This window comes from Monodon monoceros, unplaced genomic scaffold (genome assembly GCF_005190385.1).
Source record: "Monodon monoceros isolate NGI ecotype Baffin Bay Population unplaced genomic scaffold, NGI_Narwhal_1 Super_Scaffold_8, whole genome shotgun sequence".
NCBI lineage: Eukaryota > Metazoa > Chordata > Mammalia > Artiodactyla > Monodontidae > Monodon > Monodon monoceros.
Genome location: NW_021703785.1, coordinates 13400518 through 13427985, shown reverse-complemented (window position 1 = coordinate 13427985; position 27468 = coordinate 13400518). Strand labels below are relative to the sequence as shown.

Sequence of the window (27468 nt, the reverse complement as noted above, 5' to 3'; positions counted from 1 at the left end):
CATAGCTTGCTCTTGATTAAAAAAAATTTTTTTAAATGACAAACATATTTGGGTAATTAACTGCAGTGGGGTATAGACAGAACAGTAAAAGTCAACAATTAAGATGAATAAGAGTATCATAGCCAAACAAGTACATACATCCATTAATATCCATTTTCAGAATGTAAATAGCTAAAAAATAGCTGACCGAAGTTCCCTGTTTCTGCGACAACAAAACCAGCGTTCACTGCACAAATTACTTTTTATTTGGGTTCTCTGGGGAAGAGTCTGGGCACAGTCTCCTTATATGTGGGCCTTGGGTCGAGGAAGGAACCCTGTAGGGTGGCAGCAAAGCCCTCGCTCTTTCAGCAGCAGCCATGCCCTTTTGCAGGCTCAGAGCCCAGCATTGGAGTCCCAGCCTCCCTGGGCTACTTCCAGTCATGAGCTGGGAATGGGCACTGTGGGATTTAATGGCGGGTGATGGTCAAAAAGTTTTGCAGTCTGTAGAATAAAGTGAGATGCTGTGTAGATATTTGTAAACAAACAGTATTACACCTAATTCTCCTTCTGCTCTCCTGAATACCAGTGGAATGTGGGCCAGTGATCCAATAATTCACAATGAAGGAATAATGGTCTGAGTGCAAACTTCCCAGGAAACATATACCTTAAGCTTCAAGTCAAATACGATATCTTTCTTAAAGATTTTTTTGATGTGGACCATTTTTAAAGTCTTTATTAAATTTGTTACAATATTACTTCCGTTTTATGTTTTGGTTTTTTGGCTGCGAGGCATGTGGGATCTTCGCTCCCCAACCAGGGATCGAACCTGCACCCACTGCATTGGAAGGCAACGTCTTAACCACTGGACCACCAGGGAATTCCTAAATATGATATTTTTTTAAGAAAACAATGAGATAAGATAGAGACTATAATGAGAGTAAAATTGTAGCCTTCCTGTAGAGTTCACTAGACCTAAGAGAAACTGTCCCACTGCAGTATATTCCGTGTTACTGGAGTTCGTCTACTGATGATCTCAGCGATAGTAAGCATGGCTTCCATTAAGAGTTACTTGGGTGCACATGTGAATACCAATTCTATACTTAGATTCTCGTGTTAGGCTCTGCCTAGAGCTCTATGAACGATTTGTTATTAGAAAATTGATGATCTGTAATTTGTAGACGTGTCAAAAAATACACCAAAAGGAATTAATAAAGTCATTTTAAACAGATGGTTCTTAAAAAAAAAAGTCCTGAATGGAATACAGTGCACTGAACTGGAGTGGGATGTGGAAGACAATACATTCTTGTCTGAAACTCTTCACAGATGTCAGTGACAATAAATGCCAGACAGAGACAATAAATTCTCAATTTTTTAGCAGTACAATTGCTTCAAACAATTTATTTGCCCAGTATCTCAGCCACCTTAAGTTAGTACCATAGATTATTATATCTTGATCTCCTAATTTATATAATTAAGGAGAAATGGAAAATTTCAGGAAGGGTCTGAAGGTCAAGGTGGCTCTATGCCTTTACCCCTTGCAACTAGACCATTCTTCCTACATTGGAAATGGATCTTGACCATACGATCAAGCACTACTGGACCATATGCCCTCTCTAGGCTATTCTTAAATTTAGAGAGAAATACATCTGGGCTTTCCCAGTGTTAGACTAGGAGGGCCCTGGTTGCTCATAAAGTAATAGGAATGCCTTAGGTTTTCATGCCCGTATATTTATAATGCTTTAAAAAAAATAACACTGGACTTGGGGGAAAGAGACTTTTTTTTTTTTTTTTTTTTTTTGCGGTACGCGGACCTCTCACTGTTGTGGCCTCTCCCGTTGCGGAGCACAGGCTCCGGACGCGCAGGCTCAGCGGCCATGGCTCACGGGCCTAGCCGCTCCCCGGCATGTGGGATCTTCCCGGACCGGGGCACGAACCCGTGTCCCCTGCATCGGCAGGCGGACTCTCAACCACTGCACCACCAGGGAAGCCCGAGACTTTGGTTTTAACGCTAGTTCTTATACTAACTAGGTGTGTAACTAGGTCGTTAGAGTTATGGCCTCCATTTCCTTAGCTTTAAAATAAAGTTCCTTTCCAGCATAAGCAATATTTTATTTAAGTTTTACCATTATTCTTACGTATTCATTCCTAGAAATTGATATCTAAACTGGCATCCTTTAAATTTCCATAATCATTCTCAGATTTGGCCAGAATTCATTATCCCTAAATTTGTCAACTGGAATTACTCCAGTTTAAAAAAAAAAAAAAAATTCTACTTGGGTGTACTTTTGGGCTAATTGAGAAAATTATTTGCTTTGAAAATATGAGTGTATTTTAATCCTGGGCGATGAGGATTGGACTCTGCAATGCAAGTGAGGCAGCTTTTATCCTGATTCTGATACCAACTCTTTTGTGTGTTCCAAACCATCCACTTCTATGAGAGAAGAGCTAACAATAGTAACTGTGTCCCAGGCACGGGTGAGTCATTACTTATAAAAATGGCAGAAAAGCAGTTTTCCAATGCTAAAAGTGACATTAATGATATATAATAATGGCTCAGGGTACTTTGGCTCCATGCGGTTATGTCGGCAGCAGCAGCTACAGCAAAGCACCATTGTTGGGTGTGCTGGAAAGAGGTGGCCCTATATCTGATGTCACATCCAATTCCTTAAACTACTTAATCCAGGTGATTTGTAGATCATCCTTAAAGGTGAGAGGGATTCACCCACAGTGAGGGTCTAGAAACAGTCAGTCCCGCCGTTCATAAGTAATATTTGCTACTGACAACCATATTCAGTACATATTTATAGCACACCAGATTATTTTTACAGGCATAATTATGTTGTACCTTTGCACCTACCCTGGGAGTTAGATCCTGTTGTACCATTTTTTTTGTAGATGGAGATGTACTCAAGGAGGTTAAATATCAAGGAGGTTAAAGGTCACACAACTAGCAATGGTACAGCCTGGCCTGGGCTGCCTCTGACTGCAGAGCTGGTACTGAAGGGCGTCAGCGGATAGGGTCTGTGTGGTAAAGGAGCCACTGACGGACGAGCTCAAGTGGCTGTGTTTATGAGTAAGGAGGGAAGGGAGGAGCCTAAGAAGAGCCCTGAGGATGCCACACCGAGGGGGAAGCCCAGCCCTCCCTGAGCTTTCAGCGAAAGGACAGTCCTCACAAGCTCAACGTTCAGAATGGATTGCTGGGAAAGTTTACTGTCTTTCAGCCACAACCTCTCAATTTAAGTGATCCCTCAACAGTCTTGGCAAGTGCACAAACAGCAGTGTCTGCTTTGTGTCTCATCATCCCAAGCCCCTAGTGACCTGCTGCACTGGGCCAGGTCTGTCCAAACCAGAGCACACTCAGGTGGTTCCTGCCTTCAACACAGATGTCCTGTAGTTGAGTAATTGAGTATTTTCAGCATCCACTCTACCCCTCTGCTGCTTTTGACTCCCAGCTCAGACCGGGAGCAGAACAGCATGGAATAAGAGTGCAGACTTTGGAGTCAGAGAGCCAGGGTTTGAATCTCAGCTGTGTGACCTTGGGTAAGATACCTAACCTCTCTGTCCCTCAATTGACTCTTCTGTAAAATGGGGACAGTAATAATAATAATAATCTCATAAGGTTAGTGAGAAGATTTAATAAGGATATAAATGCTATACCTGCTTTGGGTCATTCAGTTATTATCCAGAGGCTGATATGTGCATATATGTGTAAGTATCATCTTTCTTTAAATTCTTCTTTTTTTACTTCCCTCAGCGTTTACCTTTTTGCTCTTTTCCTATCTCAGTCTCCTCCCAATGCTCTTTTATTTCCTATTTTACAAATGACCAAACCATCAAGTCTACTCTCCACTTACTTAACCTCCAACAGTTCCATCTTCGAAAAGAAAAAAACTACATTCACAGCTTTAATTATCACGTAGGTTCTGATAATGCTCAACCTGAGATGCATATTAAATAGGACTTGCAAACTCACTATGTGCCGAGTTCTGAATTCCTCTGACATTGCTCTTTTGTTGATTTCTCTCAAAGGCAAGTATGTTATTATTTTGATATTAAGAAGAGAAAGTTAAGTTTCAGAGAGATTTACTAACTTGCCTTTAGCTCCCCAGCAGGCAGGTAACAGTTATCATTGTCTGCTGCCTGCTGAGCGTAAGAGGTTCATTTTTCACAAACCATTTACAGATTCATTTACAAAGAGTATAATAATGTTCTGGAGAATTTGTGCTGTATGGCAAGGGCCAGGTAAGGGGAAATTTTTAACTTAAAAAGACCAAGTCCTATAAAGAGCCCAGGGCCAGTTGGAAGTTCTGGCTTGGAATCCTCTTTTAGCCGTTTAAGATCAATGTCAGCTCAGGCAAGTCATGTAATCTTTTTTTTTCCTTCTTCGGTACGCGGGCCTCTCACTGTTGTGGCCTCTCCCTCTGTGGAGCACAGGCTCCGGACGCGCAGGCTCAGCGGCCATGGCTCATGGGCCCAGCCGCTCCGCGGCATGTGGGATCTTCCCGGACCAGGGCACGAACCCGTGTCCCCTGCATCGGCAGGCAGACTCTCAACCACTGCGCCATCAAGGAAGCCCAAGTTATGTAATCTTTTTGAGCCTCATTTTCCTCATCTGGACAATGGGAATCAATATTGTCGATGTGAGAATTTAAAAATGGAAACAGGCATGAAAATTGTAGACTTTATGTTATAATACATATGTAAGTTTTGTTAATCTTATTATCATTTTTCAGACCAGTAGGTTCCACATGCAATTTAAGATGTAGACTGAGGAATATTAATTAACTCTTGGACAAGGTGCATTCTGAATACCTGATATAATTTTGGCCAAGGAAAGATGAAGAATGGTAGGCTTGTGCTTTTGGAAAAGCATGTTCTGACTTTAAAAGGAAGCTCTATTAGTATCAAACTGAATTTGGGGGCCATTTTGACCAATTTCTAAGTGAGAATATAGACAGTCAATTAAATTTTATTGGTCAATAAAGCTATGTATCATTCCATTACTCTTTTCTCAACCTAGTTTATTGCACTGATATCTAACTGGTTTTTGCGGATTTTCGTCCTAATGAAACTAGACTATAGGAAGAGGTGTGTGGATTATATTTTTGGTTCATTTAATGAGCCAGGAAAAGGGGGTGTAGCTCTCTCTTTAATCAGCAGACCTCAGGCTGTTTCAATGAGAATAACCCAGGTGCTGATCACCTTAATGACAACACTATTTTAAAAAGCATTTTAAACACATTATACTGTAGATTATTCTATTTTTTTTTCCCCTAATGGAGCTGTCCTTGAAGGACCATTATGCTATTCCTTTCAGATGTTTAATAAAGCACGAGATTATAATGATCATGCTTGAGAATAGGTTTTGTACAGCTGGGAATTGCAGTGTAGCAATCTTCTATTAAATCATCAAGACGCTAAAATGTATCTTTAGTGGAATGGTGATGTGGATTTTATTAAATTGGTCTAGTCAGTATTGCCTATGATCATTCATATAATTTTATTTTTAATTATTATCATCCTAATGAAAAAGCATGTATTCAAGATTCCTTCGTGCATATTCCAGGGCTGAGATCTAGGAGAGTTTCAGCGCAGGCCCTCCATAGGCTTATAGCTGGAAACAACCCTGAAGTTTATCTAATCTAGTAAATGAAGGACAGATACATTGTTCATTGTAGATGTTGTAGACGTTGGTATGAGAGTTTGAGTGTGGGCTCCTGAGCGTGCTTGCTTGGGTTCAAAGATGTGCAGTGCACTTAGTACTAGGCTATACCTGTTTGGGCATGTTACTTAATCGCCTCTGAGAACAATGTGACCTTGTGAGAATTAAATGAGATGATTTGTATTAAGTAAACCCTTAGCGTTGAGCCCTTAGCAAGTGCCTAATAAATGGTAGCTTTTTATAAGTACGATGCTGAACATTACAGATAGTGTTTAACCAGAAAATTTAGATTTATTTCCCACACAATTTCTAAACAATCTTTATTACACTGTTCTTGACATTCAGATTTTTAAAAAATATAGAGTCAAAGGTCTGACCAGGCGAGTTGAATCTCGTTCTTTCAGAATTATAACAGGAAAAAAAAGAAAACTTTTGTAGCAAACAAATTTCAGTAAAGTAACTTTTATTTCGTTTTGAAAAAATTATTTACTTTCCTCCCAATATTATTCCAGATACATGTTTTACAGACAAGGGCCTCTGTGGCTTGTGTGGCATTGTATACACACAACAGGCAGGAGGACAGTGCGACTGGGCTCAGCATCTTTCACCCAGAGGGAAGGAGCTAGGTGCTCTCCATGCAGTAGGTGGTATTCAGGTAGAAGAGATCTTATAGTTGTTTTTTTTAAATACCTTTTTTCGTGATTTTGTTGCTGATTGTTTTGCATATTGATCTTGTATCCAGGAGTCTTTTTTTAAAATATTTATTTATTTGGTTGCACTGGGTCTTTGTTGCGGCAGGCGGGCTCCTTAGTTGCGGCAGGCGGACTCCTTAGTTGCGGCAGGCAGACTCCTTAGTTGTGGCATGCGGACTCTTAGTTGCGGCACGCATGTGGGATCTAGTTCCCTGAACAGGGATCAAACCCAGGCCCCGTGCATTGGGAGCACAGAGTCTTAACTACTGTGCCACCAGGGAAGTCTTATAGTTCCAGAGATCTTATAGTTCTGGAAATTGCAAGAGGTGCCTCATTTTTGGTTCACAGATGGTCAGGAGAGGAGCAGAGAGAGAAAGCCACAAAAGCAGAACTCTGGGATCCAGACAGAAACTCTCAGGTTTCCTGGTTAAGAAAGAGAAAGCAGGAGCTGTACTGAGCCATGATTCAACTAGACGAAACGAAAAAGGAGCCTCAGGATGGAAAGCTAGTCAGCAATTCAACCAATAAAATGTTTTCTTTTGATCTCAATTTAATTTTTTTAATAAATCAAACTTGTGATGATCTTACATAGAGCTTTTAATAAAAAGGTTCCCGTGACACAGGTCTGGCCATGGCTTAGGCAAGGAATTTCTTTCTATCACATTGTTTCAGATCCGTTCCTGATTAAAGGGTGAACCTATCACACTTACGTGTATTATAAAGGACTGAAAAAAAACCTTAAAAAGAAATCAAACCCCAGGTGTCTCAGATAGTGACAGAGCAACAGCATTTGTTTGGCTTTGAAAGTTATTATTATTTTTGATCGCTGCTCCTTTAGAATGAACACCCATTAGTCTTAAAAAAAATTTCTTTAAAGCTGCTCCATTTTCAAATATTTACTTTTATGCTTGAAGTCTTAAAGCAGTGGGGAAAAAAAAGCATTTCAAGTTACATTTGGGAGGAAGAAACTGAAGTATATAAGAAAGGGAAAGTACGACAGGTAATAATCCACAGACCTGACTGGCAGATGCTCTAGGGGGTGTACAGGTATAGGGGACCTGTGATAGTCCCACAGAATCATGTCACTTTATGTAGCTGCTCAACGGTTTCGAAAGTGTGCCCTGCTCTTTAGTGTAGCATCCCAGCATGGTAATGACACCAGTTTAATGATTGGGACGGAATATGCAAGGAGGGATTTGAAAGAACTTAATTGTGCATCTGTTAGGTGCAATACATCGTGTGGCCATGTCTTCATGGAGTCCCTCCGAAGTATGTATTATCATACCTTTTTTTCTTGTAATGTTAAGTGACTTGCTAATGCCGTGTTTTGGGGAGCCATGCCTGATGCCAAAACTCATCACCTTCCTTTATGATACAGCCTCTTTCTGAGATGATGGGCTTCTGTAAGAGAAGTAAGCCCAAGGAGACGTTAACGCATGCCCCCCACTTGCTGCCTTCCCATTGCTTTGGTCCCAAGTGTGAGGTCTGTGCCATATCTGTATGACCAGCCTGTGTGCAAACAACATCTTGACTTTTCTCCTGCCTCCATTTATTGCCCTGCAGATAACACAGAAAATAATATAATTGGCTGTAGCTTCTTCAGATATAAATGATAATGGTACATATCCAGTTTATGACCTTACTCGTTTTTCACCGCCCAGAAATAGGAAAAAGAAACTACTTTGTTGTTCCTTGCCATTGAAAATGCACTAAAAAGTTCAGCAAGAGGTGTGAACTGCATTTTGAAAGTTTCTTTAGAGCATGAGTGATTGGAGAATTTAGCACAGTACTTCTGGCTGATGCATCTTGTAGAACTTTTCTTCTACCTATTCAGCAACTCTTTGGGAAAAACCTCAGACTGCATGCAGTTTATGTGTTTTTAAGTGAAGACAGTACATACTTACTATTCTTTTGTCTTATAAAATTACTTGAGATTATTTTTTTTCCCTTTACGGTGAACTGCTCTAATCTGTCTTGGAAAGTACTTTTAAAAAACCAAAGGTGAAGTTCTGTTTCCTTCACAGATCATTGGGTGCTTTGCCTTAGTACCTTGCGTAATGAATGTCTTGTTGGCATACTGCTTAAGCACCATTTAGTCATGAAACCAGAAGAAATCCCCTATTTGACTAGGAGTGACTCTTTAAAACCATAGCAAATACACATGAAAATTAAAGGAAAAGAAAGCACAAGGTCATGAGAATTTGTGTGGGGATGCTTTCTCCATGAAAAGATCTGGGCAAATCTAAAATAAAGAGCTCTTAATTAAATTCACAGAAATAACAGACTATCTCATTACACCAAATCTTCCCTCATCCCCATCCCGAGTTTTAAAATAAGCAAGCTATTCCTCATGACCCTAAATAATTACTCAGTTAACTTCTGGGATAATGTTCAAACATATCAAGAATAGAACAAACACAAAACCCAAATTATTTAAAGAACTCATAGTAATTAAACTTTCTACTAAAATCCATGGGAAAATACCCATTTTTCACGTGTACTTGCAGAATAAAAGCATTCTCTCCACCTGTCTCTTTGATGAGAGGAGAAATTAGAAGTGCTGTGGTGGATGTTGTATTAGAAGGACAAGGTCAGAGGCCATGGTGACATTGCAAGCTGCAGCTACAGTGCCTAAACCAGCATGTATGACAGAGTGAAGAGTCTAAAGTGTGGAGAGCCCAGGACTTCTGGTTGACATCGTGGGTTGGCCACAACCATTTATCTCTTTCCTCTTCCAGAACACTTACAAAATGAGAATAAAGGGAATCATGAAGTATGATGCCTCCAGCTTTGTTCTTTCTCAGGATTGCTTTGGCTAGTTGGTGTCTATTGTGGTTCCATAGGAATATTAGAATTATTTTTCTATTTCTGTGAAAAAGGCCATTGGAATTTTGACAGAGATTGTATTGAATCTGTAGACTGCCCTCAGTAGATGGACATTTTAACAATTTTAATTCTTCCAATCTATGAACATGAGATATTGTTCCATTTATTTGTGTCTTCTTCACTTGTTTTTATCAATGTCTTATAGTTTTCAGTGTATAGATTTTTCACCTCCTTGGTTAAATTTATCCCTAAGTGATTTTTGTTGCTATTGTAAATGGGATTGCTTTCTTAATTTATTTTTCAGATAGTTCCTTGTTAGTGTATAGAAACAACTGATTTTTGTATATTGATTTTGTATCTTGCAACCTTACTGAATTCGTTTTTTAGTTCTAACAGTTTTTTGTTGGGTATTTAGGGTTTTCTGTATGTGAGGTTTATCATGTCTACTTAACTTCCTCCTTTCTTATTTGGATATCTTTTATTTCTTTATTACAAAACTACAGAAATCAGAACAGCAGGGTACTGGTATGGAAATAGGCACATAAACCAATGGAACAGAATAGAGGGCCCGGAAATAAACCCATACATACATGTGCAACTAATCTTTGTCAGTGGTGCCAAGATACACAATGTGGAAAGAATAGTCTCTTCAAAATGATATTGAGACAACTCATCAATCACATGCAAAGGAATTTAAATTAAGACCTGAAAATGTAAAACTCCTGGAAGAAAACATAGGGGAAAATCTCCTTGACATTGGCAATGATTTTTTTTGGCTATGACTATAAAAGCGCAGGCAACAAAAGCAACAATAAATAAGTGAGACTACATCAAACTAAAAAGTTTCTGCACAGCAAAGGAAACAGTCAACAGAGTAAAAGTGCAACCTACAGAAGGAGGGGGGGAAATATATACAATCCATACATCTGATAAAAGGTTAACATCCATAATATATAAGGATCTATAAATCAATCGCAATAAAACAAGTAATCTGACTAAAAAATGGGCAAGGACCTGAACAGATGTTTTTCCAAAAGAGCCATACATATGGTCAGCAGGTATATGAAAAGGTGCTCAGCATCACCAACCATCAGTGAAATGCAAATCAAAACCAGAATGAGATAATCATCTCTCACCTGTTAGAATGCTTATCATCAAAAAGACAAGAGATAACGAGTATTGGTCAGGGTGTAGAGGAAAGGGCACCCTTGTATATCACTGGTGAAAATGTAAATTGGTACAGCCATCATGAAAAACAGTATGAAGTTTCCCCTCAAACTTTAAAAAAAATCGAACTATTACCATATTTCAGCAATCTCACTTCTGGGTATGAAATCAGTATGGCAAAGGAATATCAGTTCTCCTTTGTGAGACGATGGATGTGTGAATTAATTTGATTGTGGTAGTCATTTCACTATATATATATATAAAATCATGTCGCACCCCTTTAAAAATCACGTTGTACAACCTAAACATATATGCAAGTTTTATTTGTGACTCATATTTCAATAAAATTGGGAAAAATAAAATGAGATGGACTTCCCTGGTGGCTCAGTGGTTAAGAATCCTCCTGCCAATGCAGGGGACATGAGAAGGAGCCCTGGTCCAGGAAGATCCCACATGCCGCGGAGCAACTAAGCCAGTGCGCCACAACTACTGAGCCTGCGCTCTAAAGCCCGTGAGCCACAACTGCTGAGCCCATGCACCACAACTACTGAAGCCCATGCTCCTAGAGCTCGTGCTCCACAGCAAGAGAAGCCACCGCAATGAGCACCGCAATGGAGTAGTCCCCGCTCCTTGCAACTAGAGAAAGCCCGCATGCAGCAACGAAGACGCAATGCAGCCAAAAAGGAAGGAAGGAAGGGAGGGAGAGAGAAAAGGAAGGAAGGAAAGAAGGAGAGAGAGAGAAAGAAAGAAAGAGAGAGAAAAAGAAAATGAGAGTAAAGGAGTAAAAGAAGCATTAACCCACAAGAACCAACATATATAGAAAAAACGTATGTCAATATGAAATAGAAAACATCCCAATAGAAAAATGAGCAAACAGAACAAATAGGCATTTTTCAGAAGAAGAAAGGACTTATCGTGGCTAATGAACATGGAAGAAAGTGTTTAAGTTTAATCTCATTAGGAATCTGAGAAGTGCAAATGAGGAGAAAAATGAGATGCCTTTTCTCACCCACCAGATTGGTAAAAATTAAAATGTCTTATATCATGTGTTTATGAGAACGTAGTGAAACAAAAACTCTCATATACAGCTGGTGGGAATATGTACAACCATTTTGGAAGCAATTTGGCAGCGTTCATGAAAATGAAGAATGTGCATATACTCTGTGACCCAGAAGGAGTTCCACTACCAGGTCTCCAGCACAGAGAAACTGTCACTCATAGGCTGCAGAAGGCATTACCACAATACTGTTGGAAATATAAAATAGGGACGCAATTAGGTATTCTGTAATATATTCATACTACAGTGCTTTTAACAACTTCTACCATTTGACTCTGTGAATCTCTAAATTCAAGTACCTGGATACTATGATTACTATTTCATCACATAGCCTAATTTTAGACCATAGTATAATATTACCAGTACAAAAACAGGATATATCTGAGAACAGTGGATTTAGGAATGCATTGTACATACCATATGCCATATATTTTAATTTATAGCAGCTATGATTATGTTTTACTGTTACACTATACTTATCTTGCTGAAAACCTTAGTCTAAATATCTCAAATAACCCTTGGCTGCAGTCCACTGCAATCTGAAATGCATTCTGCTTTGCCAAGCTTTAGTCACTTCAAAAGTAAGGTCAGGGGCTTCCCTGGTGGCGCAGTGGTTGAGAGTCCGCCTGCCGATGCAGGGGACACGGGTTCGTGCCCCGGTCCGGGAAGATCCCACATGCCGTGGAGTGGCTGGGCCCGTGAGCCATGGCCGCTGAGCCTGCACGTCCGGAGCCTGTGCTCCTCAGCGGAAGAGGCCGCAACAGTGAGAGGCCCGCGTACCGCAAAAAAAAAGTAAGGTCAGTGTAGTCTATGATAAATTCCTTTCAAAAATCATCCTTAAGTATGGAATTTACAAGTAAGGAATTTGTTTTCTTCAGAAGTAAGAATAAGGTCACACTGCCTAACCACACCTGGAGATTCTGCTAGGGCTGGGTTAACCTCATGGAAAGAGTATTTCTGTTCTGGTTTAAGGTTCTAAAACAGATTTACAGTTGATTCACCGTATCTGCGGGTTCTGCGTCCATGAATTCAACCAACCTCAGATGGCAAATATGCACACACACAAAAAAAAATTCCAGAAAGTTTCAAAAAGCAAAACTTGAATTTGCCATGCAATGGCAGCTATATTCATAGCAATTGTATTAGGTATTATAAGTAACCTAGAGATGATTTAAAGCATAGGGAGGATGTGCATAGATTATATGTGAATGCTATGCCATTTTATGTAAGGGACTTGAGCATCCTCAGATTTTGGTATCCAAATAGTGGTGCAACTGTACTTCATTTTCTGAATGTCATGATCCCACAATGAAAGACTGAATGGCTTTTCCTTTATACTTCTTTTTATTGTATCACGAACAATTCCTAGCATCGTACTGGTGTTCAACAGCTACTTCCCAAACTACTTTAATAATATGACAGAGAGGAGAAGATGCTTTGCTGAGAGATTTGACGTTATAGGTCTGGTCTTCACATTCTCTATTGTACCCTAGGACAAGCACCTTGCTACAAATCTGAAGAGGAGACTGGCACCCAGGAAGTCAGAGCAGAAAGATGGGAAAAACCTGGGTCCTTGATGATACCTTTCACCCAGCCCTGAGCCCATCCACACTCTAGATATCCTATTTATGAAATAATACTTTTGCACGATGTTGGACTTTCTAGTATATTACTTGAGGCTGGAAGCATCACAATGGATAGCATTTTAGAATAAGCTAACTTTGCAGTTATCAAATATGCTAAAAATTGCACATGTTTTATCAAGCCACCGACATCTTCCTCTAACAGAAGAGTAAGAACAGGGATAACACATCAAATAAACCTTAGAAATAGGAATGATTGAATATTCAAATTGAAATGACATAATGGTACACTCTTCTAGCCCTTTTCTTTAAATGGGGAACTTTAGGCCCAAGGAAATACACACATTGCTCAGGGTCACTCAGCAAGTTTGTGGCATATTGAGATTAGATCTCAGGGCTGGATCGGCCACCTCATACTCTCTCTATATGGTGTTAGTGTCAGAGAGAGAGCGTGTGTTATTAAGAGTGGAGACCTAGGTATTAACGCAACAGATTCCATTTCTGGGTGGTCATGAGTGCTTGCCCACCTAAAACTTCATAGAATCCTTCTCAACTTATCATTAACTTGAAAGGATTGTATAAGATTGAGGCATTATTATTTTATGTTTCATTTTATAGGAATATACAATGTCAACACTTCCAGTGTTGTTATACATAATTAATAATTATAGGTACTTCAGGGATTTGAGGATGTTTTTAAGCAATAACTATGCCTCTGGTTTGTTTTACATGCTTTCTGATTAATGCAGGAGGACCTGTGACACTTGCTCATTTCATCCTATTTTAATTGTGAAATGTTTTAGCCTGCATTTTGGCTCTGAGTTTTCACACAGCACGGTTTCTGCACTCATACCTCTTTGCCTAGTTAATGTTTAATGTCACTTGTATTCTTACACCTCTGGATATTAAGCTACAGAAAGGTTTTTCAGTGCTATAAATTATAGCTTCCATCAGAAGTGCTGGTGGAATTAATATCCCAGATTAATGTAAGGCTGAAATCTAAGTGGATAGCACATTAAAAGGATGAACAAAGATTCATGCACTCTGGTTCACAGCCTAAATGAAAGGTCAGGGAGTTGAGCCTTTGGGTCAACACATTATGTTTAGGAGGGTTTTCATCACCCACAAGTCTAACGACCCATTAGATCCTGACTATCCACGGCCACTCCCACACTAGTTCAGTCAATAAACATTTATAGAACTTAAATCTATGCCCACAGTATGCAAGAAACTGGGGAGCATATTGGCAGGTGTAAGGGGCAGGGGACCAAGGAGTGGCAGAAATATAACAAGGAATAACACAACAGCCCTGGCCATGAAGAGTGTGCAATCTAATGGGTGAGGTAGCTAATCAAGTAATGACAGCATATTATGGTCGGTGATGTAGGAATGGCTTGACCAAAGTACTTTTTGAATGTAGACGAGTGTACAGTTGGCCTTGCGTATCCGTGGGTTCCGTATCTGTGGATTCAACCAACTTCAATTGAAAGTATTTGAAAAAAATTTTCAAAAAGTTCCAAGAAGGAGAATTTAAATTTGCCACAAGCTGGAAACTGTTTACACAGCATTTACATTGTATTTACAAAGCGTTTACCTTGTATTAGGTATTATAAGTACTCTAGAGATGATTTAAAGTATACAGGAGGTTGTTCATAGGTTATATGAAAATACTATGCCATTTTATACAAAGGATTTGAGCACCTGTGGATTTTGGTATCCCCGGGGGTCCCTACAGATAGCGAGGGACCACTGTACATTTACTTAGGTCTTCTCTGAGAAAGTGACGTATAAGCTGGGTATTTAAAAGATGAGTAGAATTCTGTAGGTGGAGAAGCGAAGGGAGAAAGGGACTATTTCAACCAAGAAAACATAATTTGCAAAGGAATACTAGCCAGAAAATTGTTGTTGAAGTAACCATGAGTAAGTAGTTCAGGAGGTCTGGGGGTGGAGGATATGCATGGTGAGAAATCTAACTGAATATTCTAAATGATAAAGGGCTGATAGAGTGATGGCAGGAATGCTCACTTAATCGGTTCACAGCATTATTTAAAGCTCAAGGTGTCTTTCCTCCTCTCCATGTACATTGCTCAGCTCTACATGTTGATCAGTCATAAGTCATCTGGTCAACCTAATCTGCTGTCACTGGGCAGTTATACATGTGCACACACATCAGTCACAAAAGATCTCCCTTCTATTATATACAAAGACTAAGAGGTGACATTTCACCACTAAGAAGCTCCAAACTGAGCCGTGTTGAAGCTCGTATTTATAACAATGTAAGGTCAATAATAAACATGATATTGCCATACATGTAGGGTAAGGTGAAAGAGACTCTACAGTTGAACATAAGTGCATGTTTATTTCAGCTTCCTCTTTATTAATAAGTTTATAGCATAGAGTCATTTATTATGCATGTATTTCACCATTTAACAAATTAATCTCCAAGATTCTTTCTTTTGGTGTCCCTGCTCTCCCCACCAAAGTGAGGCTCACAGTAATTGTTACCTGAGAAGATTATCCATGAGTTTAGGTCTTGGTAATGTTAATGGTAGAAAAGGAGCTGTCATTTTTCTTGCCATTAGAATGACTAAGGGATATTTGACTCGGTTTCATTTATAAATTAAACCTAGTGTTTAGGAAAAAGAGTTGGAGAAACCAAAGATAGTTTGAGTATTTACGCTCATCTCATATCAACAAGGATTTAAGGTATTGAACACACGTACTGATCCATGAAATACTGAAACAACCCACTGAAGGGAAATGCAGAGTCCCTGGAATCCAGTATATTTAAGCCCCAGCCGCACATATGTGTAATGTATACTTTCCTCTTTGAGGTCACTGCACGTAAAGAAATATAGACCCTGGGAATGAAAGAAAAATGACATTAGAGCTCATCTAGCCTAACCCAGAATGCTGTACTCTTCCTGGAGAGAATGTGGAAGAGTGAAAGAGTACTTAGCAGGGGTCAGAAGACCCCTGGGTTCTGGTCCAGGATGTAGAACTTAGTTGCTACTATATCTTGGGCAAGTTCCTTCACCTCTGTTTACCCTCACATCACAGAAGTCTGTTGGGCACAAATTAGAAAATACATATGGACTCCCTATGAGGAGTTGGAGATGAATCATTATACTATCATTATCACTTCAGTAAGAGCATTATTACTATGAGAATGCTTGATCATTTAACTAGACCTAGACTAAAATCTACCTCTCTACTCTCTGTAGTCAAATGTTTTCCGTGCAAACTTTGGAATAAATAAGATTTGATGGCACATTTTTGATGTGCAGAAGTATTTTCAAATGCTTTCTGATGCCATTTGCATGTAAACAATTTATCTCCTAATTACAGATGAGTTATTCAGTTATTAAAATAAGCCCTACAGGATTTACATTTGACAGTATTTAAGTGGTTGCTTTCACTTACTTAAAAATAATCGTTATGTATTTCTTCAAAAATAGTTAATTTCTGACTTTATTTTTTACCAATTCGCTTGTCCCCACCTTGTACCCCATTCTCCCCAAATTGGTCCGAATCGATGAAGCTTTAGTGCACCGGTTCAGCCAGTGCTTGACACAGCTTTTAATTCTACAGTCTGAGCTGTTGGTCGTGCCTGGGTCCCTGTTGGCCTGTGATGAACATTACAGACACATGAGCAACACCCCAAGGCAATGACTGTTTATCCATTATAATTACAAGGAGCAATAATAGATATGTTGAACAAATCAACATATAATAAAAAAGTCATCTATTTCAGATTTTCAACTGTGGTGTTTGCATTTACGTTTAATGTAATTATCTTGCTCGACGAATTCCTTTTCAATGTTATAGTGACGCCTTACCCTGAAGACACAACTCAAGGTCAAGGTGCAGAGGAAAGAACCCTAGACTATATGGGTATACTGAGTTCAGTCCGATTCCTGCCACCAGCTAGCTGTGTAACACGGAGAAAGCTGCATCACCTCTCTGGACCTCACTTTGCTCATAGATATAAGGTTGAACGTGAGAATCTCTCAGAGTTGCTTTCCAGTCCTATCTCCCGGTTTACTTTTTTTTTTCTTTGCGGTATGCGGGCCTCTCACTGTTGTGGCCTCTCCCGTTGCGGAGCACAGGCTCCAGACGCGCAGGTTCAGCGGCCATGGCTCACGGGCCTAGCCGCTCCGCGGCACGTGGGATCCTCCCAGACCGGGGCACGAACCGGTGTCCCCTGCATCGGCAGGCGGACTCCCAACCACGGTGCCACCAGGGAAGCCCTCCCGGTTTACTCTTGATGGGAATAGTGCTTTCATATCCCTCACCAAAGAGCCTTTTACACCTCTCTCAAATTTTCATATAACAGATAGAATATTTAGTTTCTCGTTTAAACAAACAAACAAGGAAATCAACAAACAACAAGCAAGATCTCAGCGGGGCAAATCATTAACCTCAGCTAATTCAAAAAACATCAGGATTTTTTCTAAAGCAAGAAGCCCACGTTTTAGCCCTTCCTCTGTCACTGACAAATTAAGCAACCTTGCACGAGGCACTGTAGGGGGTTTCCCTGGTGGTATTTCTTGAGTGACAGGTCTTAGGCACTCATTAAGATGCCAAGTGCTAATGTAATATGGTATGATTCTATGCAAATGCTCTGTTATCAGTAAGTCAGGTGCTGGGTTAGGAACAATATAATCTCCCTTGGATAATTGAGGACTGCCATCTTATATTTGAGTTGATAATGAATTTTCTCTGTCGAGTGATTTTTCACATTTTTTTCAATTTTGATTCACTATATGATATAATTGAATTAGAAACTAATGTCCTTATATATTTTTTCCTTCCAAATTCATTTTTACTGCCTCCAAAGATTCAATTTGACTGGGAAATGATTTTTTTTCTTATTTATTAGTGCATAAGCATCTTCCAAGAAATATATATGTGTGTGTGTGTGTGTGTATATATATATATATATATACGTTTATGAGCAATGCAATTCATATTTTGCAAAGCATATTGGCATATGAGCCTTTTCTAAAAGATTTGTCTATAATATTATTTTCGTCTTCACTAACTAGCTATAATGGAAGCAGTTAATCCATGTTTGCTACTTTATTCACCACTTTGCAGTGTGTGTGTGTGTGTGTGTGTGTGTGTGTGTGTGTGTGTGTGTATGAAATGGTTGTACCTTATGGATTAGTTCTTGGCAGCAAAAGCCCACTTAAAATTTGTCATGCCTTGTGGTCCTGACAACACGTCAAGAGGAGGTGATTTAGGAAAACACAGATTATTTGCTAATTCCTACTGTGAGTGGATTTCTTACTAATTATTTTTTTCCTTTGAACCTTCCTAAAATTTTCTTTAAAGGTAATTATTGTGTGGAAAGAATTTTTTTTGATTGAGGAAATGTTAGCTTTTTGGACCTCTCTCTTTAAATCTTATTCTTTTTTAAGGTATGTAACTAAAGTAAATTATTTAAAACTCACTGGTTTTTACAAAGCTGTTTAAATAGATTTTGGTATCTGCTCGTATAGTTAGAAAATTTTTCTTAGAATTCAGGCTTCTCATCTATTCCCTTATGTTTTAACAGATACATACACAGAGAATACTTCAAGTCTTTAACATTTAAATAATCAGCCTCCTTAAAATGATGGAAAATTGGGTCTTTGAGTTTTAATAATCTCATGAGAAGTAAGAACAAAATGAATGAAATTTTTAGTCTTTATTGGTCATAGAATCAAATATATTTATGGAATAAAATGAGATAGTGTGGTTTAATTGGGGGGCTTTATTAAATTACCTTAAACAGAACTTTAAAAGAGCTTGCTTAGTTTCTACCTCTTACATGCTATTTTTTAAAACTAGTAGATTTCAGGAAAAATAAACAGTTTCAAACCATAGTAGTATACTGTTCAAAAAAGGAATAAGTTCAGGTCCACTTTTCTCTTTATATGCTGATTAGATTGCGGTGTAGTCATTTCATGCAACCACTAATTTTTGAGTGCTTTGGGGATGCCCAGAATTACTAAAAGAGGTATCAAGGAAGGCTCTTGTCACAGAGCTGACACAGGGAGCTGACACAGGAGTCTTGGTGAGATAAGACAAGTGCCCCAAAACACCTACAGAATATATGCATGTTAACTTTCAGAAAGAAAACCAAGGTAATGAACAATGTTGGTGAGATGTACAGAAACAATTTAAATAGGAAGTCAAATTAAAGAAAAACGATCTGCATTGAAGAAGAGAAAATGTGGTGAGGGAGCAGGAAACAAAAATGAGACTTTTGGGGCTGTTGGCCTAACTGGGACCTAGGACTGAAGTGGGGAACAGGGAAAGAGCTTTGAAAGGTCTCTGAATGTTTGCTGCAGAGGCGTTTGCATGTAATCCAATTTTGGTCACACTGTTCGATGCCAACCAAGTCACCTAAGCAGGTGAGGACTTACACGTTCTGTGTAAAGAAGAAAGTTTCTATTCAACTCCAGGTGTTATAGCCAAGGGTAAATGCAGATCCAGTGCGGCCAGATCTTCAGATCTTTCAGATGCAACCAGACACCCAGATTTTAAAGAAATCTTAACCTTAAATACTGATTCTTTGTTACTACTATGTGAGCCAAGTTAAAACTGTCTGCTAGCCTGACACAGCCTAAGAATGACCAGTTTACAGTTCTTTACAATGACAAGGAGGACTGGGAGGTTTAAACCTGAGAGTGTTACTGAACTCAGGTCCGGTGCTCGCCCCTCGAAAATCAATAACCGACAGGCAGGTTTCGGTAGAAAGGAAAGTTGCTTTTAATCAGAATGCCAACGATCGGGGGAGATGGTGGACTCGGTGTCCCTCAAAAACCACCTCTGAAGATTCTGCTCGGCCATGAAAGTTTTTAAAGGGAAAAAGGGAAGTAATCGCAGTTAACCATTGAGATCGGGGGTCAGAGTCCTTGACATGCCCCACTGTGCGCAGACTTGTCGACTCCCGACTCCTCCTGGCCTTTCCTTAGATGCTGTCTTGTTCACACGGTTTGTTCGCGAGATTACTGCAAGGGAAGCTAGGGAGGAGATCTGGTCATTTGTTGATTACTTATTCTTCATTTCTACTTCTTTGATCTATGGGAAGAACCAACAGGTTAGGCAAGGTATTGTGTGATCAAAAGACTTGAAAGGTGTGCTAGGGCTGGAGATCAGTGGAGCATGGGTGTGACTTGTTTAAGGTTACTAACAAGACAAAAGGGGCCCCCCTGTGGAGAGTTCTTTCCTGACAAAAGCTGCTTACAAATCCCCACTTGTCAGAACATCTTTCTGTTTCTATGGGATTATGGGCGAAGGTCCGTCTTCTGTAACTTCTTCATGCCGATATAGGGAGCTGTATTCTTAGAGTGGAAGATGTCTGCATGGGTCTGTAACATATCTTGGCTGACCGTTTAGTTGCCCGTTTACATATATGAGCAGAACAAGCTACAATTATTTTGATGCCCACAAAGATATAGATTATTATGAGCAATAGTGCTAATGCCATTCTCTTAAGGCTGTTCTTGGAATTGTGCTAGCCCTAGACTCAGTACTGATCAAGATGGAGCAGCTTATGTCATGGCTGCAGCCTGGTCATCATGCAGTTAGCATTTTCCCTCTGGTGGCAGTTACAGTATCTGTAAAACAACTCCGGAATGTGCATCAGACACTGAGTCTGTGACTCTATTGTGCTAACCCTTAGCTGCTTGACCCTGCACTTTGTGACTCAGGGGACCCTGGGAAACTTCAGCTTTTCTGTAAACAAGAGGCAGGGGACATGGAGAGGACTTTGTGGTTGGGGGGTGCTGCAGGGTTCTGCTTGGTTCCAATCCCCCCTTTTCTTTGATACTCCTAAGGAGAATCTAGTTTAAGATAAATGTAAAAGAAGTGACAGAACTTGTATATTTTATTAGTTCACATTTGAAGATAAAAGTCATGCAAGAAGCCTATCCCAAGATTTTGAACTTGGGGTTCCTGGTTGATGGGGACAGAAAACAGCTTAGGGAGCAATGAGAACCAATTTATAATATATGTTCCTTCTTTTAGTAAGATACTAGAGGGATAACCTGAAGCTGGTTGGAGATTTTAAACTAATGAGAGAGAGATATAAATGTCAAAATTGATTAGGTACTTAATTGATCTCCTGTATAACCAATATATATTTGAACACATGCCTCTTTCACATATAGAAACCATTCATGCACAACCTTGTATTTCTGCATTTCAGAAATATAGCAGGTTGGCTCATTTCCCAAGTACTTATGATTCTGTGTTTACCTATGCAGATATCTGTCCATTCATGCATGCATAGAGTTGCCAGATTTTACAAATAAAAATAAAGGGTGCCCAGTTAAATTTGGATTTCAGAGAAACAACAAATAATTTTTTATATTAGTATGTGCCAAATATTGCAGGGGACTTGTTATACAAAAAAAAATTAAATCATTCTTTGTTGATTTGAAAGCCAAGTTTAGCTTGATATCCTGTAATTTATTTGGCAACACTACCCACTACCGCCCTCCCCCAGCAGCACGTGTAGATTTTCACTTAACCCCATTTTTGGTCCAGTCCCTCACCCTCACCCCAGCGGGGTAGCTGCTTGGCTGCAAGGGGTCAGGTGGGTCCTGGGGGGAGGGGCAACCTAGCTGCTTCTCACAGAAACCTTGGTGTGCCTGGCACATCAAGGTGCTCAATAAACATTTATTGAATACATGCCAAATAACTTCAAATGACCTTTATTGAAAAGGTAACACACCTAGGCACTGTTGGGCTTAGGTGGAATAACAATGAACAGGACATTATGCCAGGTCTCTTGTCTCTGATGTCTTAGAGAGAAGCCCAATCGTGAACTCCATGCTATATGTAATAAGAATTACAGGCCCTACAGGCTACAGGCATCTTGGGTTCAGATTCAGGGAAGCTAACCTTGTGACAGTGCCTGGGTCAATCCCATAAAACAAAGAATTGTCCTGCCAGAATGAGAACTTTGTGTCTGAGAGAAACTCAGGCTTGAGCCATCCGTGCCTCACCTGCAGAGCTGGGAAGATTGTCATGGGGCACAGACCATGTGGAGGGGAATTGGGGAAAGGAGTTTCACAGGAAGGAGGAAGGTCCAGTGCTTGGGAGAAACACACGTCTTCTGTAACAGGGGAAAGGTATCAGTGGGAGGCTACCAAGGACTTCGAATGTGGAGGTTGGAGAACTTTATGAAAATAATATTTAGAGAATATTTTTGCATTATGTCACTTGGGTTAACTCTGATGAAATATAATTCTCGCTATTAATTATGGTATCATTTCTGTACTACACTTGGCACTGCTACAGAGGACTTTTTTCTTTATTCATAGTGTTTATCTTCTAAAGTAAACTTAAAAAAAATTGAAGTCTATCATACATATTAAGAAGTTCACGAATCATAAATGTGGAATGCAGTACCGTTTTCACAATAGGAAACTACCCATGTAACAACCACCCAGTTCAGGAAAAAGAACGCGGCCAGCACCCCAAACCGGCCCCTGCCTGACTCAGTCACTGTTCCCCACTTTTCCCCGAAAGCAACCACTATGCCGATTTCTGTCACCACAGTGATTTTGTCAACCTTTGGCGTTTACATAAATGGAATTGCAGAGTATATGCTATTGTGTTTGCCTTCTTTTGCTCAACTTTATGTTTGTAATATCCACTCCTGTTGTTTTTATAGCAGAAGTTTGTTGATTTCCATTGTCTTTATTATACCATCGTATAAATATGTCACAACTTGTTTATTGATTCTGTCTGGATTGCTTCCTGGTTTGAGCTTTTACAAATAGTGCATCTATGAATATTCATATCAGTGTCTTTTGTGAGTATATTTATGCATTTCTGTGGGGCGTATACCTAGGAGTGGAATTGTTGGGCCATAGAGTATGTATATGTTCAGCTGTAATAGATACAGTCAAGCAGTTTTCCAGAGTGGTTGATTCCACTTACATATGTGAGAGTCCCATTTGCTCTACATGAGGATAGAATTTTTTTTAAAAGGCAGTAACTTACAGGAGTAGGATACGATGGAAAAAAGAAGTATTGCCTTAAGAGAAACACTGCCTACTCTGTAATAATTTTATGCACGCTTGGCATACTTCAGCGTTTGTAACAAAGCTGATCACTTCCTTTTGTGAAATTTTACCCATGTGCCTACTTGAACCTACTTCAGACCAGATAATGATGGTAAGTATCTACTGAGTCTAGGAAATTCAAATTATCCCCAGAATATTGGGGCTATGGGAATAACTTACTTTGTAAGTGTATAGTGTTCCTTTAACTAAATCATAAAAATCATTGCTGTGTTATATGAAAAGTTTATGAGGTCACATGAATGCTTGCTTACTGTGCATATGGTGAGAGCTGTGCATTTCAAGTTAAATATAGGAGCAGTTCTGGCTGTAAAGAAGTAGTTGAAGAAATCAAGAGAACTATAAATGGCCATCTGCTCTCTTCTCCATTTTTATTTGCTGAATTAACCCAGTGAAATATTTTAATGAATAACGGGTTGATATTCCATCTGTTCGTTAATTTTTTCAAACTATACAATAATCCATCATTTTTACTGAGTGGAAACAATTTGCTACTTTGTAAAAATATTTTTAAAAATAGAGGCAGTGTGTGTAATTCAACTTTCCATTAATTTCAAATGCGTTTTAGAGATGGAGCTAACTGAGAGCATCTTTTGGGTAAGGGTGCTGGGGAAAGAATTTCAGTTCTTTGAGATCACAATTCATATTGGGTGATGCATATCTTTGTTTTATAAGATATGTATGTTTGAGCTTATTTGAATAGAACATAGAGAGAACCTTTCTCTGTATAGCCAAAGGTTGCTGAGATGGAAATAGCATCAATGATAATATAACACTTTGGCAAAAAGAGTGTAAGGATTAGTTCTTTAAAAATAATGTAAAACATATGTCACTATCGGAATGGAGCTTATGGCTTTCCAATTCTGTACTCAGTGCTACGAATCTAAGGCAAGTGGAGCATATGAATGTGTATATATGTATGTGTGAGTGCACGCAAAGGCACACACTTAAATTAAAATTTCATTTAAGTATATTTTAAATTTGTTTCTGGGTTTTGTTTTGTTTCGTTTGTTTGTTTTTGCTTTTTCTTTTGATTTCTCTTTAGTTGGCATGGCACATTATATGCTTTCAGGCCACTTAAGGTTCACGTGTCCAGGAGCAGATGTCAGCTTAATGGCATCTTTAATGCCTGCTGTGCCACGTCCACAAGTAAATTCCCTGAAACAGGATTTGGCCAGAGGGTTCAAGCTGACATTTGGAGAATTGATGGATGAGGTGAGAGGTGGAGAAGAACAGGGAAAGAGCTTTAAAATAATCCAGTATTGACGATTTTTAACATTTCTACATCATTTACCAAATATTTTCTCTTCTGGTGGTTTTCTAGCTCAATCAGTTTTAAATAATTTATCAACAGATTTTTTAAAGCCTCTACTCCAGTTCTTATAGGTTTGGGGACCTGAGGGTATTCTTACCTATCAGTAGAGATATATTATTCCCTTTAAAGATAAGGGGTATTTTGTACAGAGGGAATGGAAAATAATTAGTAACAATGTTCCTGTGGATTATAGGAGCCTCTTCTACATTAATATTATTTTGAAATAATGACTAAATTCTGAAAATTATGACAACGTACCAATCACCAGGTCTAAAGTAGATGAACCATCTTAGAAGCACACATTTTAGTCCCACCATATTTCAGTTATAGCTTCTTTCTCCTGAGCAGAATGGATTAAAGCCGTAGCTTTTTATTTACTCCTTAGACCTGTCTATGAAATATTACATACTTATATTTTCGTAAGTCTCTTGGGCCTCACATATTGTTCATATGATCTCCCACAGCCACTTTTTCCCCATATTACTAACCAGAGTATCTAGTAAAATTGGCACTATTGTATCCCAATGCATAAAGTAAATGATATATTATGAAGTTTTTCAAGAGAAGGTTCCATTAAAATTTAAAGACCAGGCAAAAGAGAAACAAAAATTAAATGAGTCAGTGTTTTAAATGATTCAATATAAGAAGTCAAGGATTTCTGTTTGGAGGAATATGAATATAGAAATGTTTGGACAGATAGCACCAAACTGTAAAGAGAGGACTTCTCTGTGGGTTATGCCTTGGAGGATTTTTATTTTTCATTTTTAATGTCCTTGTAAAATTTAGTTTCAAAATAGACTATGAATGTTTCTGAGAACCTGTGGTCAGAGAGATGACAGTGCAAAATGTTTCTATGACCTACCAAGCATAAATAATAGATGGGTGTTTACTGACAACAATCCAGTACAATGCAAATGCATATGATGTGCATCTATGGTAGAGAACTGAGTCCATCATGGCGATGCCAGGAGCAGAACTCAGCTGACACTGCCTCCCAGTATGTGCCAGTAGATTCCTCAGTAGGTCATGTCTGACACAGTTATGTATTTTCAAGATCATAGGGACATTTTCTTCAATGACAAAGAGGGAATATAACAGAGGAAAAATCATTATGTTCTATGAAAATTTTCCCATGAGGTTAGTGGAAATAATTCCATTCAAACATACTTTAATTTGAAATGTACAACACTTTAATGTTTCTAATAAAATATGTTGATAGAAAGTGTTCTAGGAAGGGCAATACAGCCTTCTTCTTAAATCTTCAAGAAAGCATACATGATAGAAGTTCTTTTCCTTGCTCTGCTACAGAGCACGAGGTAAGCTGCATGATAGCAGATTTTCTGCTGTTCTTCACCAACGTATCCCTAGTGAGAACACAGTACAGGGCACACAGGCTCAGAGGCGGATCTCAGGACACAGACAGTAACATAAAGAAATGACTCTGGGCATGGATTCCGGCATCAGATAGCCTGGGTTCAAACCCCAGTTCCTACAGTTAATGGCTTCTGTAGCCTTGGGGGAAATGACTTAATCTCGCCAAGCTTCAGTTTGTGCCTTTGGGGATAAAGTTAATGACCTCTAGGTTATTGTGAAAATTAAGATTTTATATATAAAATGTTCGGTTCCATAAGTGGCAGAATTCGTGCTCAAAAAAAAAAAGTGGTAACTATGTCATATACTAAAGCTTGAGCTTTTCCTGTCCCAGGTAGAATTATTTATTTTTAAGCAAAAATTTTGGACGGAGAATGAGGCTTACACATGAATATCAAAAATACTAGAGAATCTCTCAGGGCATTAGTGATTTCCAGCACCCCCAATATGATATAGCTCTCAGAAATGCCAGGGACTGGCGTTATTCCCTTACGCAGTCAGTCACTGATAGCTGATTTATAAGTTAACTTCCTTTGTTCCTTTGCCTTAATTGTGTACCATGGTGTCCAGGAAGGAGAAATAACACCAGAAGCTTGAAATCCCTCTGAGAGTGAAGTATGTTTATCAAAATCCATAAAAATTTTCGATTATACAATCTGTTCCATGAAAAAGCCTGTGTTGATTATCATGTTAATTAGAATACCTTCTACTCTACTGAAATGTCCTATACGATCAATATTTTACTGCCTTGTATCTCAAAGCACGTAATTTCTAGTTTTCTGAAATGGAAGAGACAGATAGTACCAAATCTTTGTGTTATAGCCGGTTCCCCAGAGAAGCTTGTAGCTGTGCTAAAAAAAAAAAAAAAAGGGAAAAAGAAAATCTTAAGGCATATTGCCTGGGATATCATAGAGACATTTTTAACCTTATCATGTAAAGCTCAAGGGTATTACCTTCATAATCAGCCAAAGAAACGTATCAGGCTTCAAAACAAAAGCAAAAAACCAGAGACACATCAATTCTCCCTTTCATTATAACTTTCTTTTCTTTTTCTGATTTACCTATCAATGTTTTATAAATGAAGGGAAATTTTTACATAGACATTTCATTTCATTTGATGAAATGAAAAATAAAATTATAAGATTAACATATTGTAAAGAGAGCACTTGATTGTTTTCAGATCAAAAGATTTGAAGTGATACACATGTTAATTTCATTTGGACAGAAATATTTTTATTTAATGCAAGCAGTGTGTTAGGAACTGTAGACCCACTGACATAAATAAGATATGATCTCTACCTTCCAAGAGGTTTCGGTCTATTTGATGAAACAAACAACTATATAAAATAGCTTAAGGTGAAATGGAATATGTGTGACAAAAGTACAAAGCCCAAAGCCACCTGCCAAGAAATACCAGAGAAGCCTTCATCAGAGAATTGGAAATCCAAGTTAATCACGGAAGGATTAAGTGACCTTTTCTTAGGCATACAAGAAGAGGAAGTACTTCCAGGAAAGGGAGTATCAGGAAAAAGTCATCCAGTTGTGAAGGTTTGGGGACCAGACAATGGGTCGAGCTTGGCTGGAGCAGAAAGAGCATGGACGAAATGCATGTGGTGTCAACAGGACCTTGAATGGAAGGCCCAGGGGACTTACTTTACAAAGTAAGCGGCGGCCACTGAGGATTTCTGAGGAGGAAAATGATCTGACCTATGACGGATCACGCTTCCCCTT

General features: G+C 39.0%; 1 protein-coding gene across 1 annotated transcript in view; it reads left to right on the top strand.

Moving 5' to 3' along the window:
• Positions 1-27468, top strand: part of HS6ST3 (heparan sulfate 6-O-sulfotransferase 3) — a 652782-nt gene that overhangs the window by 431102 nt on the left and 194212 nt on the right. The gene's annotated exons all lie outside the window — the stretch shown is intronic.